The following is a 15,439-nucleotide window of genomic DNA, read 5'->3' on the forward strand; positions in this document are numbered from 1 at the left end:
AAGAACCAGAAGATTTTGAAATCCCTAGGAGAATCATCATGGCAGAAGAAGAAGGAGGAGGTAGAGGTAGAGGAGGAGGAGGAAATAACAATAACAATGGAGGAGGTAGAGGTCCCATTGGAGGAAATAGAGATGGGGATAACACATTTGGGTTTCCCATTGTTGATGAGGACTCCCGAGCCACCATGAAAAACATATCACCATCTGTTCTCCCAAATTTTCATGGATTAAGAACTGAGGACCCTGAAACATTCTTGTTTGAATTTGAAGTTGTGTGTCGAACTTATGACTATCTGGATGATACTCAGAAACTCAAACTGTTCCCATCAACGTTAAAGGATCAAGCTTTGAAATGGTTCATGGGGTTACTTACTCAGTCCATTAGGACCTGGGATGAAATGAAACAAACCTTTTTGGATAGGTATTTGGACTATTGTATGCCTACTAATCATAAGGATGAGGTTTTTAAAATGATGCAAAAAGAAGATGAGAGCTTAGAAGATTTACTTGAGAGATTTCAATATAATTTAAAAAGAGCAAAAATGAGCACCTTGGATGAAGAGACCTTAAAAGCCCTCTTATTAAAAGCCATTAGGGATGAGTGGATAGATATCTTAAACATGATGGGGAAAGGGGATATTTCTCAACTTCCTCTCAATGATATAGCAGAACTATGTACCCATCTCTCAAGAGGTAAATCAAAAACTCAAAAAGGGCCTAGAGATCCTTCTCTCCTTAGGGCAAATAAATCTGCAACAGGGTCAGTGAGTAGGGCTGAAATCGGTAATATGCTAGATGAATTTAAAACTGACATCTTAGGGAGTCTTAGTGAACAAATTGATACCCTTAAGATTCAGAATAAACAAAAGGCAGAAGCCGAGGCTATGACCATTTTTTGCCCGAAGTGTAGAAAGAAGCATGCTTTAAGGGAATGTCCCTTGGAAGCACAAGTTGTGGAAACCTGTGTAATTTGCTCAGAAACCCATGAGACCAAGGAATGTCCTTCAATCCCTGGCCTCAAAGCAGTCTTTCAAGAAGATCCAAGTACGCTTGAATCTCTTTGTTTTGTTGCAAGGAAACCTTGGCAGGGGCAGCAAAATCAAGGGTTTAACAACTCTATGAATTTCCAGCCCCCACCAAATTGGAATCCTTGGCAACAACCTTGGTCACAACCACAAAATCCTTTCCAAGCATGGTTGCAAAGCATGCAAATGCAAAATCCTTATGGGAGATTTGCCCAATTCTATCAATATCCTCAATCCTTTCAGAATCAGCAAGCTCCCCAACTTCCAAATCAAGGTCAACAATTGTCATTACCATTCCCTCAACAACAACCTCCTCCACAAAATCAAAATTCTCAACTCTTGTTACAATCTCAGCAGAGGCCAAATCAACTTCCCTCTCAACCTCAACCAAACCCCAATAATAGGAATCCTCAAAATGCTTATGTGATGGAAGGTCAACCACTTATGGAAGGTCAACCATTCCCTACCTATATGGTTGTCCCTCTCAATGAGGTCCAACTCAGATCAGGTAGAATCTTAGACCAACCTTCTACAAGTACTCAACAACCAAGCATTTCTGAGGAAGAATCTCTCAAAGCCAATAAAGGTTCTGAAGTATCCCTTCAAAACCCAAGCATTAAAGAAAAAGAAAAAGAATCAACTCCCTTAGTAGAGCAACCTACATCTTCAGCTATTCCTCCTTTTCCTGAAAGATTGCAAATTGATAAAGGAGTGGAGAAGCAGATTTGGTTGCCTGACTATAGCTTTCTAGATGAATTAAAAAATGTCTGTATCAAGATCCCCTTGTTAACAGCCATTAAGGAGATTCCCATTCTAGCAAAGACAATAAAGGAGATGAGTTTGAAAAAAACAATAAAAAGAACCAGAGACACAAAAAGGATACATCTAGTTGGAAAAATTGCAGACATTATGATGGGTAAAATTACCATGCAAAAATATGTAGATCCCGGTAGCCCTATTGTTAAAACTCATATTAATGGGGTTGAAATCCCAAATACTTTGATTGACTTAGGAGCCGCTATCAACATTATGAGTAGACAGACCATGGATCAGTTAAAACTTCCTAATCTTCTCTTTACACCTACTTTGCTGCAACTTGCAGACAGATCAATCATTAAACCTGATGGTGTATTGGAAGACATTCCAGTCTCACTAGACTCTTGGGAGTATCCAGTTGATTTTATGATTTTAACTCCCAAGAACAATCTAGGAGGACATCCTCTTATTTTAGGAAGACCTTGGCTGGCCACAGCTGATGCTTTCATAAGTTGTAGGTCGGGAGACATGTATATATCAGATGGTAATTCTACCAAGAAATTCAACTTGTATCCTCCCGCAAAGGAAATAACAGAAATAGGAGAAGATGAGTGGATTAATGATGAGGAAACTCTTCAACCTGTTCTAACCATCTCTGAAATCAGTGAGGACAGTCAAATTCTAAATACATTAGAAAATTTTGAGGCACCTTTAGAATATGACTCTTCACAATTCCAGTTAGATGCAGATATTGAATATCTCTCCTCTAGACAAATGTCTCTCTTCTCAATGGAAGAGTTTGGTAGTTCTACAGTTGAAATCTTTCCAGGAAAAACATTAAACATTAACAAAAACTTGGAAAGACTACAACAAGAAGAATTAACTAAACTGTTGCAAAAACATTCCACTGCCTTTGCATGGGAATATACCGACATGAAAGGAATCGACCCTAAGACTTGTATTCATCATATTTACATTGAAGAAAACAGCAGACCTATTAGGCAGCCACAAAGACGGATGAATCCAAATCTTAGGGAAATTGTGAAAGAAGAACTTCAGAAATTGCTCAAGGTAAACTTCATTTACCCCATTTCAGATAGCCAATGGGTTTCTCCCTTGGTTATAGTACCCAAAAAGAATGGTAAATGGAGAGTTTGCATTGACTATCGAGAATTGAACAAGGCAACCTTAAAGGATCATTTTCCTCTACCTTCTATTGATCAGGTATTAGACACTTTAGCAGGTAAAAAGTATTTCTCATTCTTGGATGGTTTTAGTGGTTACAATCAGATTCAGGTAGAACCTGAAGATCAAGACAAAACCACCTTTACTTGTCCTTGGGGGACTTTTGCCTATCGAGTACTCCCTTTTGGTTTATGCAATGCACCAGCCACATTTCAAAGGGCTGTACTAGGAATTTTCTCAGATCTGATTCATGATTGTGTAGAGGTTTACATGGACGATTTCACAGTCTATGGTAATACATTTGAAGAAGCTTTGGCAAATTTGGAAAAAGTACTGGTAAGATGTAAGGAAACAAATCTTTCTTTAAGTCATGAAAAGTGTTTTATGATGTTTACTAAAGGGATTGTTTTAGGACATCATATTTCAGGAGATGGAATCAAAGTTGATAGATCTAAAGTAGAAGTCATCTCTAAGTTACCTGTTCCAAATTGCCAAAGAGATGTTAGAAGTTTTCTTGGGTTTACTGGTTATTACAGAAGATTTATTGAAAACTTCACAAAGATAGCATCCCCTCTTTTCAAATTACTTACCAAAGATTGTGAATTTAAGTGGGATCCTGAATGTCAATCTGCCTTTGAAGCTTTAAAGTCTAGAATATCTGAAGCACCCATTTTAAGGGGTCCAAATTGGAAACTCCCTTTCCACATTTCTACTGATGCTTCAGATACAGCTTTAGGAGCTGTTTTGGGACAAAAGGATTTGATCCCTTATGCCATTTATTACATGAGTAAGAATTTGACTCCTACTGAGTTAAATTATACTGTTACTGAAAAGGAGTTTCTAGCCGTTGTTCATGCTATAAACAAGTTTAGACACTATATAACCGGCTATGAAACCTTTGTCCACACTGATCACTCTGCCATTAGATACCTCATGAACAAACCAGTCACTAATGGTAGAGTTACAAGATGGCTTTTGCTTTTACAAGAATTCAACATAACTATGTTAGATCGACCAGGTAAGCAGAACACAGTAGCTGACTTCTTGTCCAGAATCCAAAACACTAATGAGGACTCTCCGGTAGAGGACAAATTTCCAGATGAGTATTTGTTTGCAGTAACTACCAAGACTCCTTGGTATGCTGATATTGCTAATTATTTAGTTACTGGAAAATTACCTTTACATTTATTTCCTAATGAGAAAAGGAAAATCATTCAGGATAGTTCACTTTATTCTTGGATTTCTAATGAATTGTTCAGAACAGGGCCAGATTTGATGATCAGAAGATGTGTACGAGAGGATGAGATGCCTGACATCCTTAAAGCATGTCATGACGAACCTTGTGGCGGACATTTTTCTGATAAGAGGACTGCCTATAAAATCCTTTCATCAGGATATTATTGGCCTTCTCTCTTTAAGGATGCAAAGCAATATGTTAAAAGGTGTGACAGTTGTCAGAGAACTGGGAGACCAACTCTTTCAAATGAAATGCCACTACAGCCACAGGTATGCATCGAACCTTTCGAGAAATGGGCTCTAGATTTTGTTGGACCAATTAATCCGCCATCCAAGCAAAATAGATATATACTGGTTTGTACTGATTATGTTACCAAGTGGGTAGAAGCTATAGCATTAACTTCTGCTACTGAAAATTCAGTTGTTCAATTTCTTTTCAAGGATATTTTCACTCGTTTTGGTGTCCCAAGAGAAATTGTAACAGATCAGGGAAGCCAGTTTACATCAAGGATGGTGGAAAAGCTGATGGAGGAATATAAGATTAAGCATAGAACATCTACTCCATACCATCCGCAAGCGAATGGTCAAGTAGAATCTACAAATAAAGTTCTTGAAAGCATCATCACAAAGACTGTTCATCTTCATAGAAGAGATTGGGCAGAAAGGCTTCCTGAAGCCTTATGGGCCTATAGAACTACATGGAGGAACACTACAGGACATTCTCCCTATGAACTTGTTTATGGGAAGGAAGTCCTGTTCCCCATTGAGTTCCAAATCAAGACCTTCAAGACAGCAGTTCAATTGGGGATGAGCTTAACAGAAGCCCAGAAGCACAGAATGGACCAGTTAAATGAACTAGATGAAATGAGACAAGATGCAATTCTAAGAACCGATCTAGTTCAGCACCAAAGAAGCAAATGGCATGATCGACATATCAAAGAAAAGAAGTTTCAAAAGGGTGATTGGGCACTCTTGTTTGATTCAAAATTTAAAGACTTCAAAGGAAAATTTCAAACTCATTGGCTTGGGCCATATGAGATTGATGAAGTCTTTAACAATGGAGCAGTTAGAGTGAAGACTATTGATGAACTTCAAACTCCCTTTATTGTGAATGGCCACCGGTTAAAAGTCTATCACAAGCCACTCTCAAGAGAGGAGTTTGTTAAGTTATTCCAAGGCGATTCTGAAATGAGGCTGGTGGAGAAGAATTCTTCTCCTCCATCAGCCTAATCTCTGTTTCTTTCAATTTCAATTTCAATAAAAAAAAAAAAGAAAAAAAAAAGAAAAAAAAAAAAATGAATAAATGTATGAACCTGAAAACCAATCTCTGATTGGCAGTCTCATGCAGAAAACATAAGGTGAAAATCAGGGTCACCTGACACCTCATGTTTTCCAAAAAAAAATCTCTCTCTTTCTTTCATTTCCATTTTCATTTATTTCATCTCACCATTTTCTTTCATCTTACCATCTTCACTTCACCTCACTGCTTTTCACTCATTCATTCATTCATTCATTCATTCATTCCATTTCACTTCATTAATAAAGTTTTTTTTAGGCAACTAAAGTATTTTATGCAGCTAGAAGACTTCATTACAGTTTCTGCAGCCATTTGACAATCCTGCAGCCGATTAGCTTTCCTGCAGCCTTCTGTACCTGCACAAGAAACACAGTTTGTCTGAAGAAAATATTTACAGTTCAAAATCATCAAAGACAAGGAGAAAAGATCATGTGCTAGCAATAAAGTTAACAAAAGGTTAGTAAATCATCAGAAGCCAAATCAAATGTGATCCGAGGTATGTTCAAAACTCTAAACCTATGGTTGTTTCATTATGCGAACTTTCTGGGTTATGTTTTGTTGGCCACTAAACGTAATGATTACCCATTTTCTTTTTCCCATGCGACTACAAATCTCTGAATCCTCCACGTCTACCAGCTCATAATAACCACGATTTTTGAAATTACATATGGCTGTTTCGGTCATTAAGGTCCTATACCCTAATGACGTAACCTACCGCATTACGTCTCTCAGCTCTCGTCCCGCAGCCATGTGTCACTCCACATCCGAAATTGGAGAATGTAGCCGTTCCGTTCGTCATTTCAAAACCCTCTATGTTCATAACACCCTATTCCTCGCCATTATCTCCCTTGTTTCGTTTTCACTCACTACGATTACCTCCATAAACCATCCTCTGTTTTACCTCTGCCGTATAGCCGTAAACCTGTAATACAGTCGTATTACGACTGTTAGTCACTGTTTTTATCGTGTCCACGCTAATTCCACCGCTTAACTCTAAATTCAAGCCGTGAATTCCCGGTGTCTGAGACTGTTTATGCACCGTATACCCTCTGTTCCACAGAGTCTGAACAGAGACCGAGAAGTTACTGTGTGAAGTTACGGAGTTACTGTGTAAGGTCACCATCAAATTTGTGTTTAAACAAAGCTGAAGAGTCGATGGGAAAGCTTCTGAGGGCTGAACCGGAAGGTTCGAAATTCTTGGAGGCATATCCACAGGTTGAGGAGGCACTACAAAAAGCCAATTGGTTACAATGTATCAGAAAGTTTAAGGGCTACCATAAGGAAGTAACCAAAGCCTTTGCAAGATCGTTTACGGATAAGGACAGCCAGGCAAAGGTGGGAGATTTAACAGTTACAGTCAGCGAAGGAAGCATAGCAAGGGCTACCTCTCTTCCACAAACCGGTGAACGTTGGTTCAAAAACCGGGCAGTCCAGGATCAACAATGGAAGCGGATTTTTAAAAACCCAGGTATGAACACAAGTGTTTTCACCAAAGGCATCCCAATTTCCCATGTTAAAGAAGAATGGAAAATTCTATTGTTATTAGTACAAAAGTTTTTCACCTGTGAAGGGAGATTTGGAGTGTTGTATGTCTATCATGGTAAAATTATGCTGCAGTTTCAAGGAGAACATGATATAAACCTTCCTTATTTCCTATTTCAAAGCCTTAGGAAAATGTGTTCCATGGCTCAACGAAATCCACGAAATGTAGAAGCTTACCTCTGTCACCATGGTCTTGTAAAGTTATTGATAGAAGAACAGTTAAAAGAAAAACAAGACACATGGGAAAAATTCCTTGTAAGGAATCATTTTGCAGAACCTGGAGAGTCTTCTATACCTAGAAAGAGCAGAAGGAAGAGAAGGGAAAGTATCTCTGAGACTGATGTCTTAGAAGGACAAGCTGTAGAAGAAATAGAAGTCCATCATCCTGAACCTGAGATTGAACCCACTGAAGACAGTGCTCAAGAGGTCATCTCGGAAACCCTCGCTGAACTTGCTAAGGAAGCTGCCAAAAAGAAAAGAGAGGACAAAAAGAAACAAAAACAAGATAAGGGGAAATCCATAATCCGAGAAACTAACCAGACCCCAGAGCATTCTAGTGGTGAAGAAAGAGATAACCAGCCTTTAGCACAGAGGATAACTAAACTCCATGAGAAAACTGCCCTCTCTGAGAAAGTAAAAGCTCAAAAACCAAAGGAAAAGGCACAAAAAGAAACACATAGTGCTGCCACTGTAAGAAGGAGTAGTAGATTGCAGAATAAAAGGAAAGCCACGAGGACACTCTTCGTTGATCTTAGCACACCTGAGAAGGGTGCTACACAAGCAGACCTTGAGGATAGTCCATCATCACGTGAGGCAGCTACTCCTCCAAGAGAAGACAGTCCATTTCAGCCGGAGTTTGAAACTGAAATTGAACATGAATATAGTCCAAGGAAGTCACCAATTGTTGACCCAATTCAACAAGAGGTGTACAACTATTATGAGACATTAGAGCAAAACACTGCTGGCCCAAGTAATGTCATACCTCATGAGCAGCAAATAGATTTACTTAGACAAGAAATCTATGAACTGGAAGTGCTGAACCGTCACATTAAACAGAGAAATGAAGAAATGAAGCAGCAAGCTGATATTGCCAAGGCAATCCAAGATAATACCTATCTTCACATGAGCATGTGGCAGAAGAAACATAGCAGACTCAAGAAGAGATGCAAAAGGCTGAACAGAGCCTTAATTAATTTGAAATTCAGATGCATGTTCAAGAGGCCAAAGGTTAATGTTTCTACACAAAGGAAGAGAAGGAGGTTGGATGTCCTAGCTGAGGCATCCCAGCAGATGGACTGAATTGTGTTTTCATTGCATGAGGACATGCAATACCCTCGGAGTGGGGGTATGTAGAACCTCTATTTTACACCTATTTGTCTACCATTTTCCTCCACTTTTCCTTATCTTTCCTTCACTTTTGCCTCATTTTCACCATAAAACCTCTCAGATCATTACATTCAGTGTCAATAAGCATGATCAAGCAAGTTTTGCTAATGGATGACTATTTGTTTAGTTTTTGACTTACTTGCAGGAATCCCGCAGCTATCTGATGATCCCGCAGCTATCTGAAGATCCTGCAGCCTTTTTGTTAAATACTATGATCCACGTGTCGGTTTGCTAGATGGGCCACATGGGCACTCAGGTATCAGTGTGCTCGAGGTTCCTGTCCCTTTGTTTCAGCCATCCACGTCACTTTCACCCATGGTCAAAGCTGGTTTAGCCACGGTCAACTCAAGGTGGTTTAAACGGTGTTTGAGAGCTGTTTGGTCACGGCACCGTAAATGGTGATCTGTCTATGATCTACGGGTGGCAGAGGACGCAATCCAACAGGGGATTTATTATCCATGTCGACAAGAACCACTGAACTCGTCCACGCAACCGTGATGTGTCCAAGGACCATTAATACGCATACTGTTTTATTGTTTTTCTGTTAACTAGTTGTACGCGTAGGATAACTTAGAAGCTCCTATAAATTGATGCGTCTGCGTACGCTCAAAGAACTTTTGATTAGTTGTATTTTTGCTGCACTCGTGTTGAATTTAGAAGCGTTTGTGAACTCTGTTTTCTAGTGCTATTCCAGCACTCTGTTTTGTAAACTTTTTGTAAATGGAGAAATCAATATAGCACTGTTTTGAAGTTTCCAGATCTTTGAGTTCTCTTGTGGCTGAATGAACAGAGGGCCCCTGCTCATCTCAGCCTTTGTAAAGTATTTCATGTGCAGCATTCCATTATTTTCTCATTTGTTTCCTTAAGCATGTATAGTTTTATTTACTTGTTTTCCTTTATTTTCAGCTGATCAGTGTTATTTCTTTGCAGGTTTCTTTTAGCCCGGGATTTATTTTTATATGTGTTGTGTTTGCTTTACAGCTAATGGTATTTGAAGTTGACAATTCAAGTGCTGCCTTTGTCTTTATAGTTAGTTTTTAATCTTATTTCTCAAAGAGCTGTTAACATACATGAATGATCTTCATCATAAACTACTATCTTTTAAGATCAAAATATCACTAACTTGCAGCTTGTTTGGGTGCTTTTTGGACTGTTCTTAAGCTACTTTATTTCCGTACTTTACACAGTACATGTGCTTTGAAGTATTGAGTTAGAAAGAGTAAATCATTACCACTAGTCTTTAAAGTAGAAGTTTTTGATTTTAAAGTGCTTCCTAGACTATTTCCTCACTACTTTCTAATCATGCTTTCCATAGTACATATGGCTGAAGTAGAGAATTAGAAATAGCAAATTATTATCATTAGTCTTTCAAGCATATTTTTCTCACTTTTATAATTCCACTTAAGCTACTTTCTTTCCGTGCTTTACACAGTACATGTGCTTTGAGGCATCGAGATAGAGAGAGATAATCTTTATTCTTGGGTTTTAAAAGTGATTCTCTTTTTTTTTATTAGCAGCAACTTGAACGGTGTCTAGTGCCATTGGTAGTGGTCATTTGCTTTCAAGTTTATTTCAAGTCATTTCAATTTCATTTATTCATTCCAAGCATTTCCTTTCAAGCAAATAGTTAGAGATCACTCAACACACACTTCCACTCATTTAGAATTCACTCTACACACACACCATCACTCACTTGTTTATAAATTCTCATTCCATCTAGGAACATAATTAAACCGAAACAACACCCCCAACGATAAGAAAAACTCTAAGAGGATACTTAAGTACATATAGTACACCTTCACTTCATCAGCTTACGAGCCCCGGGTTGACAATAAATACTAGCAATTTAGATAACACTAAATTGACTAAACAGTTACTCCACTTACACTCCACTTATACCATACTCCTCGCATGCATCCGCATTTCATTTCATGAACTCGTTTACTGCTACTCACCCACTGTTCCTCTGGTAATTCGGGTATTTCCATTCACTGTTCTCCATTTCCGACTGCAGTCACTACAGTTTGCTCTAAACCCCGATTGCAGTCACTACAGTCATCCTAAACCCTGACTGCAATCACTACAGTCTATCCTAAACCCTATAACAGAGCTATTTTTTTTCCCTTAACCCTCACACGCAGAAGAACTCTCAGTTGGAATCTAAAACAGAGGATGGGAAAATTACTGAGAGCTGAGCTGGAAGGACCGAAATACTTGGAGGGTTATCCTCAAACTAAGGAATTGCTGAAGAAAGTCAGATGTCTATGATTCATCCAGAAGTTTAAAGGCCATAACAAGGAGGTGACCAAAGCTTTTGCGAGGTACTTTAATGGACAAACAGTGGAGATTGGAGACTTGAAATTCACAGTGACCGAGGCCACTATAGCAGCTGCCACGGGCCTACCTCAAGAAGGTGAAAAGTGGTTTAAAAATAGAAGTGTGGACGATCAAATATGGAGAACCATGCTACAAAACCAAGGTATGGATACCACCGTATTTACAAGAGGCATCCATGTTCATGTACTAAAAGAGGAATGGTCTAGTCTACTGTTAGTCATCCAGAAGTTTATCACGTGTGAAGGTCGTTTTGGCTCTATGTATATGTATCATGTTAGATTGACGATGAATTTAATAGACGGTCACACTCTTAATTTGCCTCATTTTCTGCTATTAAGTCTGAAAAAGATGAGTTTTACAGTTCAAAAACATGTAGGCAATATTGAACCTCATCTCTACCATCATGGGCTCATAAAAATTCTTATTTAGGACCAGTTAAAGAAAAATAAAGATACTTGGGAGCAATTTTTGACAAGAAACTACTTCCAAGAGTCGTCTGAGGCCTCTGGAAGTAGTCCACCAATAGTCCACCAAAGATTACAAAGAAAAGTAGGAGGAAACAAAAGAAAATTACAGTCCAAGACTCCCCTACAATAGAAATTCAAGAAACAGTCCAAAAAGAAGAAGAAGATAGAGCTAAAAGTAAGAAACAGAGAAAAGAAAAAGGCAAAAGAACCATCCAAGAAGTTTATCCATCCCCTGAGCAATCCATAGAAGAGGATTATCAACCTCTGTCAGAAAGATTAATAGATCTTCAAGCTACTGCCATAGCCAAGAAAAAGAAAAAAGGAAAACAGAGTGCACAAGAGAAGAGTACTAGTTCATACTTAAGAAGGAGCACTAGGCTAAAAGGGAAGGGGAATAAAACCAAAGAAAAACAGTCTCACTTTATTGATTTAGGTGAAGAGACACTTGAGAAATCTCCAGCTCAGCCAAGCACTGAATCAAATCCTCCACGTGAGGAAAGCCCTTTTCGGCCGGAAAGAGAGAGCAGTCTTCCTCCTCCACCAGATTTTGAGCCTAGTCCGAGAAAGACACCTGAGGTAGATCCTAATCAGCAAGAGACGTACAATTACCTGGAATCCTTAGAAAAATCAGCTGCAGGACCAAGTACCTCTCTGCCACTTGATGCACAAGTTCAGTCTTTGAAACAGGAAGTATTTGAGTTAGAAATCCTAAATAGGCATATCAAACAGGAAAATGAAGCACTCAAAGAGCAGAGTAAGGTAGACAAGATTGTCCATGATAACACTATGCTTCATTTAGGACTGTGGCAAAAGAAAAACAGAAAACTGAAGAAGAAGTGCAAAAAGTTAAGCAGAGCATTGATTAACCTCAAGTTCAAATGTCTTGTCAGGAAACCAAGGATGATGATGTTAGCATCAAAGAAGAAGAAAAGAGGGCTAGATGTCCTTGCAGAAGCCTCAGAACATGTGGATTATAGGGAAATAACTCAATTTTGGTTGCATGAGGACATGCAACACCTTCACAGTGGGGGTATGTTGAGCCTCAAACCTGCACCTTCCTATACACCCTCTCAGCTTTCTTTTTCCACTTATTTCATCCACCCAGCTGTTAAATCATTGCATTGTAGTTTAAAAAGAGATTTTTACATGGTTTTCTGACTATGCTTATGACTGTTGTTTGGTTTAGTTTTTGTTCATACAGCTGCGGAAACTTCTCAGTTTCCGCAGCCAGCACAGGTTTCCGCAGCTATTTTGTTAAAAGCTGTGCTACAGGTGTCCTATGAAGAAACGAGCTACATGGGCAAGCTACAGGTGACGGATACATGGAACGTGTCCCTTCAAATCAGCCAAATCATCCATAGAAGGTCATGCTCAACGAGGGTCAAAGGCAAAGCCAACCAAGGAGTTCAGTGGTGGCACGTCTCTGTTTTGGGCACGTGAACGTTTACGTGGCACAGTCCTCAGCCCACGAAGACACCGACACACCTGGAGATCATCACCGTAACCTGAATCCAACAGCCACCACTCCAAAGATTTAATAGACATGATGACAGTTATGCTAGATCTCGGCTGAAGGGATCTACGTGTCTTTGGCAACATAGTTAATAGCGTAGGATTCAGTTAGTTAGTTCAGCACTTTTTCATTATAAATAACGCATTGATGAACGCTGTGAAAAAACTTTTGGATATGTAATTTTTCGAACTGTTGTTGTTATCACCCCACTGTTTTATATATGTTGCTGCTTTAATACCTGAGAAGACTTTTCTGAGTTCATTCGTGTGACTACTCGTTGACTAGCTGAAGTGGCAGAGGGTCCCTGCGCGCTAAAGCCTTGTAAAGTTTTCATTTGGTTTTATTATGTTCTGCTTTCATAATCTTTAGCTTGTACATAACACGTTGTTTTGATGCTTCTTAATTCACTACTATTTATACTTTCACTTCTGCTTTCTTGTAGCTGTCAGCTGATCAATGTTTTTTTGCAGGTTTTCTTAGGCAGCCCGGGCAAATTTTCATCTTTTTGATAACTATTGACATATGAGATCATCTTGTCCTTCCTGCTAACTTTCATTTTCTGAAGTTTAATTCCAGCACTATCTTTTTCAAGTTGTGATTTGCTTATTTGTTTTTTTTCTGTTATTTAGATATCATACTGCTCATCATTTTATGGTTTCTTTCTATAGTCAAGTGACTCTATTAGTAAGAAATCAAAATATTACTTATTTTAGTGTGATTTAGTTATCATATTGCTTAAACTTATTCATGATTGCTTCCCACAAGGTAGATTGAGCTGAAGGGTAAAGGATCAGGAGAGCTGAAGTAGTGTGACTAGTTTCTGTTATGCAATTTAATTTCTTGCCATTTAGATATCATATTGCTTAAACTTATTCATGATTGCTTCCCACAAGGTAGATTGAGCTGAAGGGTAAAGGATCAGAAGAGTTGAAGTAGTGTGACTAGTTTCTTTTATGCAATTTAATTTCTTGCCATTTAGATATCATATTGCTTGACTTGTTCATGATTGCTTCCCACAAGGTAGATTGAGCTGAAGGGTAAAGGATCAGAAGAGTTAAAGTAGTGTGAATTAGTTGCTTTAAGTTCAATTTTTACTTTCTTTTCATTCAGCAGCAAGGATACTGGGCCATTGTCATTAGTTCACTGTTTTTCTTAAGAATTGATTTCATTACAGTTGTTTTAAAGCTTTCTTTTTGAGCACTTTTAAGTTTGAGAAAAATCATTGTAGAAATCACCATCACCATTATCATCCATACTTCATTTTCATTTTCACCATCACACATTAGGGAAAGATAAATCCAAAAACAAACTAAAAACTCAAAAACGACAAAAGATTAAGGAAATGGTTATCTAGTACATATAGTACACTTCACTTCGTCAGCTTACGAATCCCGGATTGACATTTTAAATAGCAATTTAGAACACACTAAATTGACCAAACACCTCCTTTACTACAGTGGTATTGCCCTCTTCTAAAGCCAACAATGACTCTAGCAAGGCAGTCAACTTCTCTGAAAATTTAGAACTTTTCTTGCAATCTTTTAGCAACCTGATTAAAGGTGGCATGGCGCCAGCTGCAAGAATAGGTAGCAAATTATCTGTATGTGTTGACAGGTTGTAGAGAGCCATCACTGCATCAACTTTCCCTTGAATGCTTCCAGATGTTAACACCTCTACTAAGAGAGGGATAGCCCCATAAACACCAATGATTGGCTTATTGATATCATATGCCGAAAGTGTTAATATAGCCGCAACAACAGACTCCCTTAAGTTGGCATTTTCTGACTACAGGAGTTCCACAAGGGTTGGAATTGCACTTGCTTTAACAATTCTGACCTTATTCCTAATAAAACAGTAATCATGGAAGATTAGTATCTGCTACGAAAATTAAATATGTTCACAAAACGAAAAGAGACACCAGATCATCTCCTAGTATCTATCAAATATCAATTTGCAGAGACAGCAAGTTCCTTCATTCAATTTTAAATGGGCAAACAAGGATGAAACTGTAGATAAGCTACCATGGCTTGTAGTCATGAAATAGCATAATTACTTCTGCTTTAACCAAGCCATGAAACCTATAGAAGACATTAGTGGGGCAAATAATGGGCTTTAACACGATTTATATCTGTTACCAGAAACAGGAAAACAATAAATGGTGCAGAGAAAAAGAACTGGATGAGAAACAGGGCAAGAGGGTTCCAGGGGATTAGAAAAATGAACCCCCTACCCACTGCTGCAAATTTTATGCATATAAAATTGTCCAATAATATACTAATGCAGTGTCAAACCAGGAACAAGATCAAGAAAGGAATTCAAGACATGTCTCATGGGCTTCAACATGATTTATATCTGTTACCAGAAATAGGAAATCAATAAATGGTGTGGAGAAGAGGAACTGGATGAGAAACAGGGCAAGAGGGTTCCAGGGGATTAGAAAAATGAACCCCCTACCCACTGGTGCAAATATTATGCATATAAAATTGTTCAGTAATATACTAATGCAGTGTCAAGCCAGGAACAGGATCAAGAACGGAATTCAGAACAAGTCTCATGGGCTTCAACACGACTTATATCTGTTACCAGAAACAGAAAAACAATAAATGGTGTGGAGAACAGGAACTGGATGAGAAGCAGGGCAAGAGGGTTCCAGTGGATAAGAAAAATGAACTCCCTACCCACTAATGGGTAGGAG

At 38.6% G+C, this 15,439-nt stretch overlaps 1 pseudogene across 1 annotated transcript in view; it reads right to left on the bottom strand.

Annotated features, from left to right (window-relative positions):
- The window catches only part of LOC149170048 (U-box domain-containing protein 17-like), a 28,267-nt pseudogene that overhangs the window by 11,830 nt on the left and 998 nt on the right, over positions 1-15,439 (bottom strand). The window contains exons 2-3 of the transcript XR_016259211.1: positions 14,197-14,587; positions 5,869-5,877 (exon numbers count right to left, since the gene is read on the bottom strand). The product of XR_016259211.1 is annotated as a U-box domain-containing protein 17-like (transcript). The remainder of the gene's footprint in view (positions 1-5,868; positions 5,878-14,196; positions 14,588-15,439) is intronic.

Source organism: Pinus tabuliformis, chromosome 4_2, assembly GCF_031772625.1.
Source record: "Pinus tabuliformis cultivar Carrire ecotype Pingquan chromosome 4_2, CPIR1, whole genome shotgun sequence".
In the NCBI taxonomy this organism is placed as follows: Eukaryota; Viridiplantae; Streptophyta; class Pinopsida; order Pinales; family Pinaceae; genus Pinus; species Pinus tabuliformis.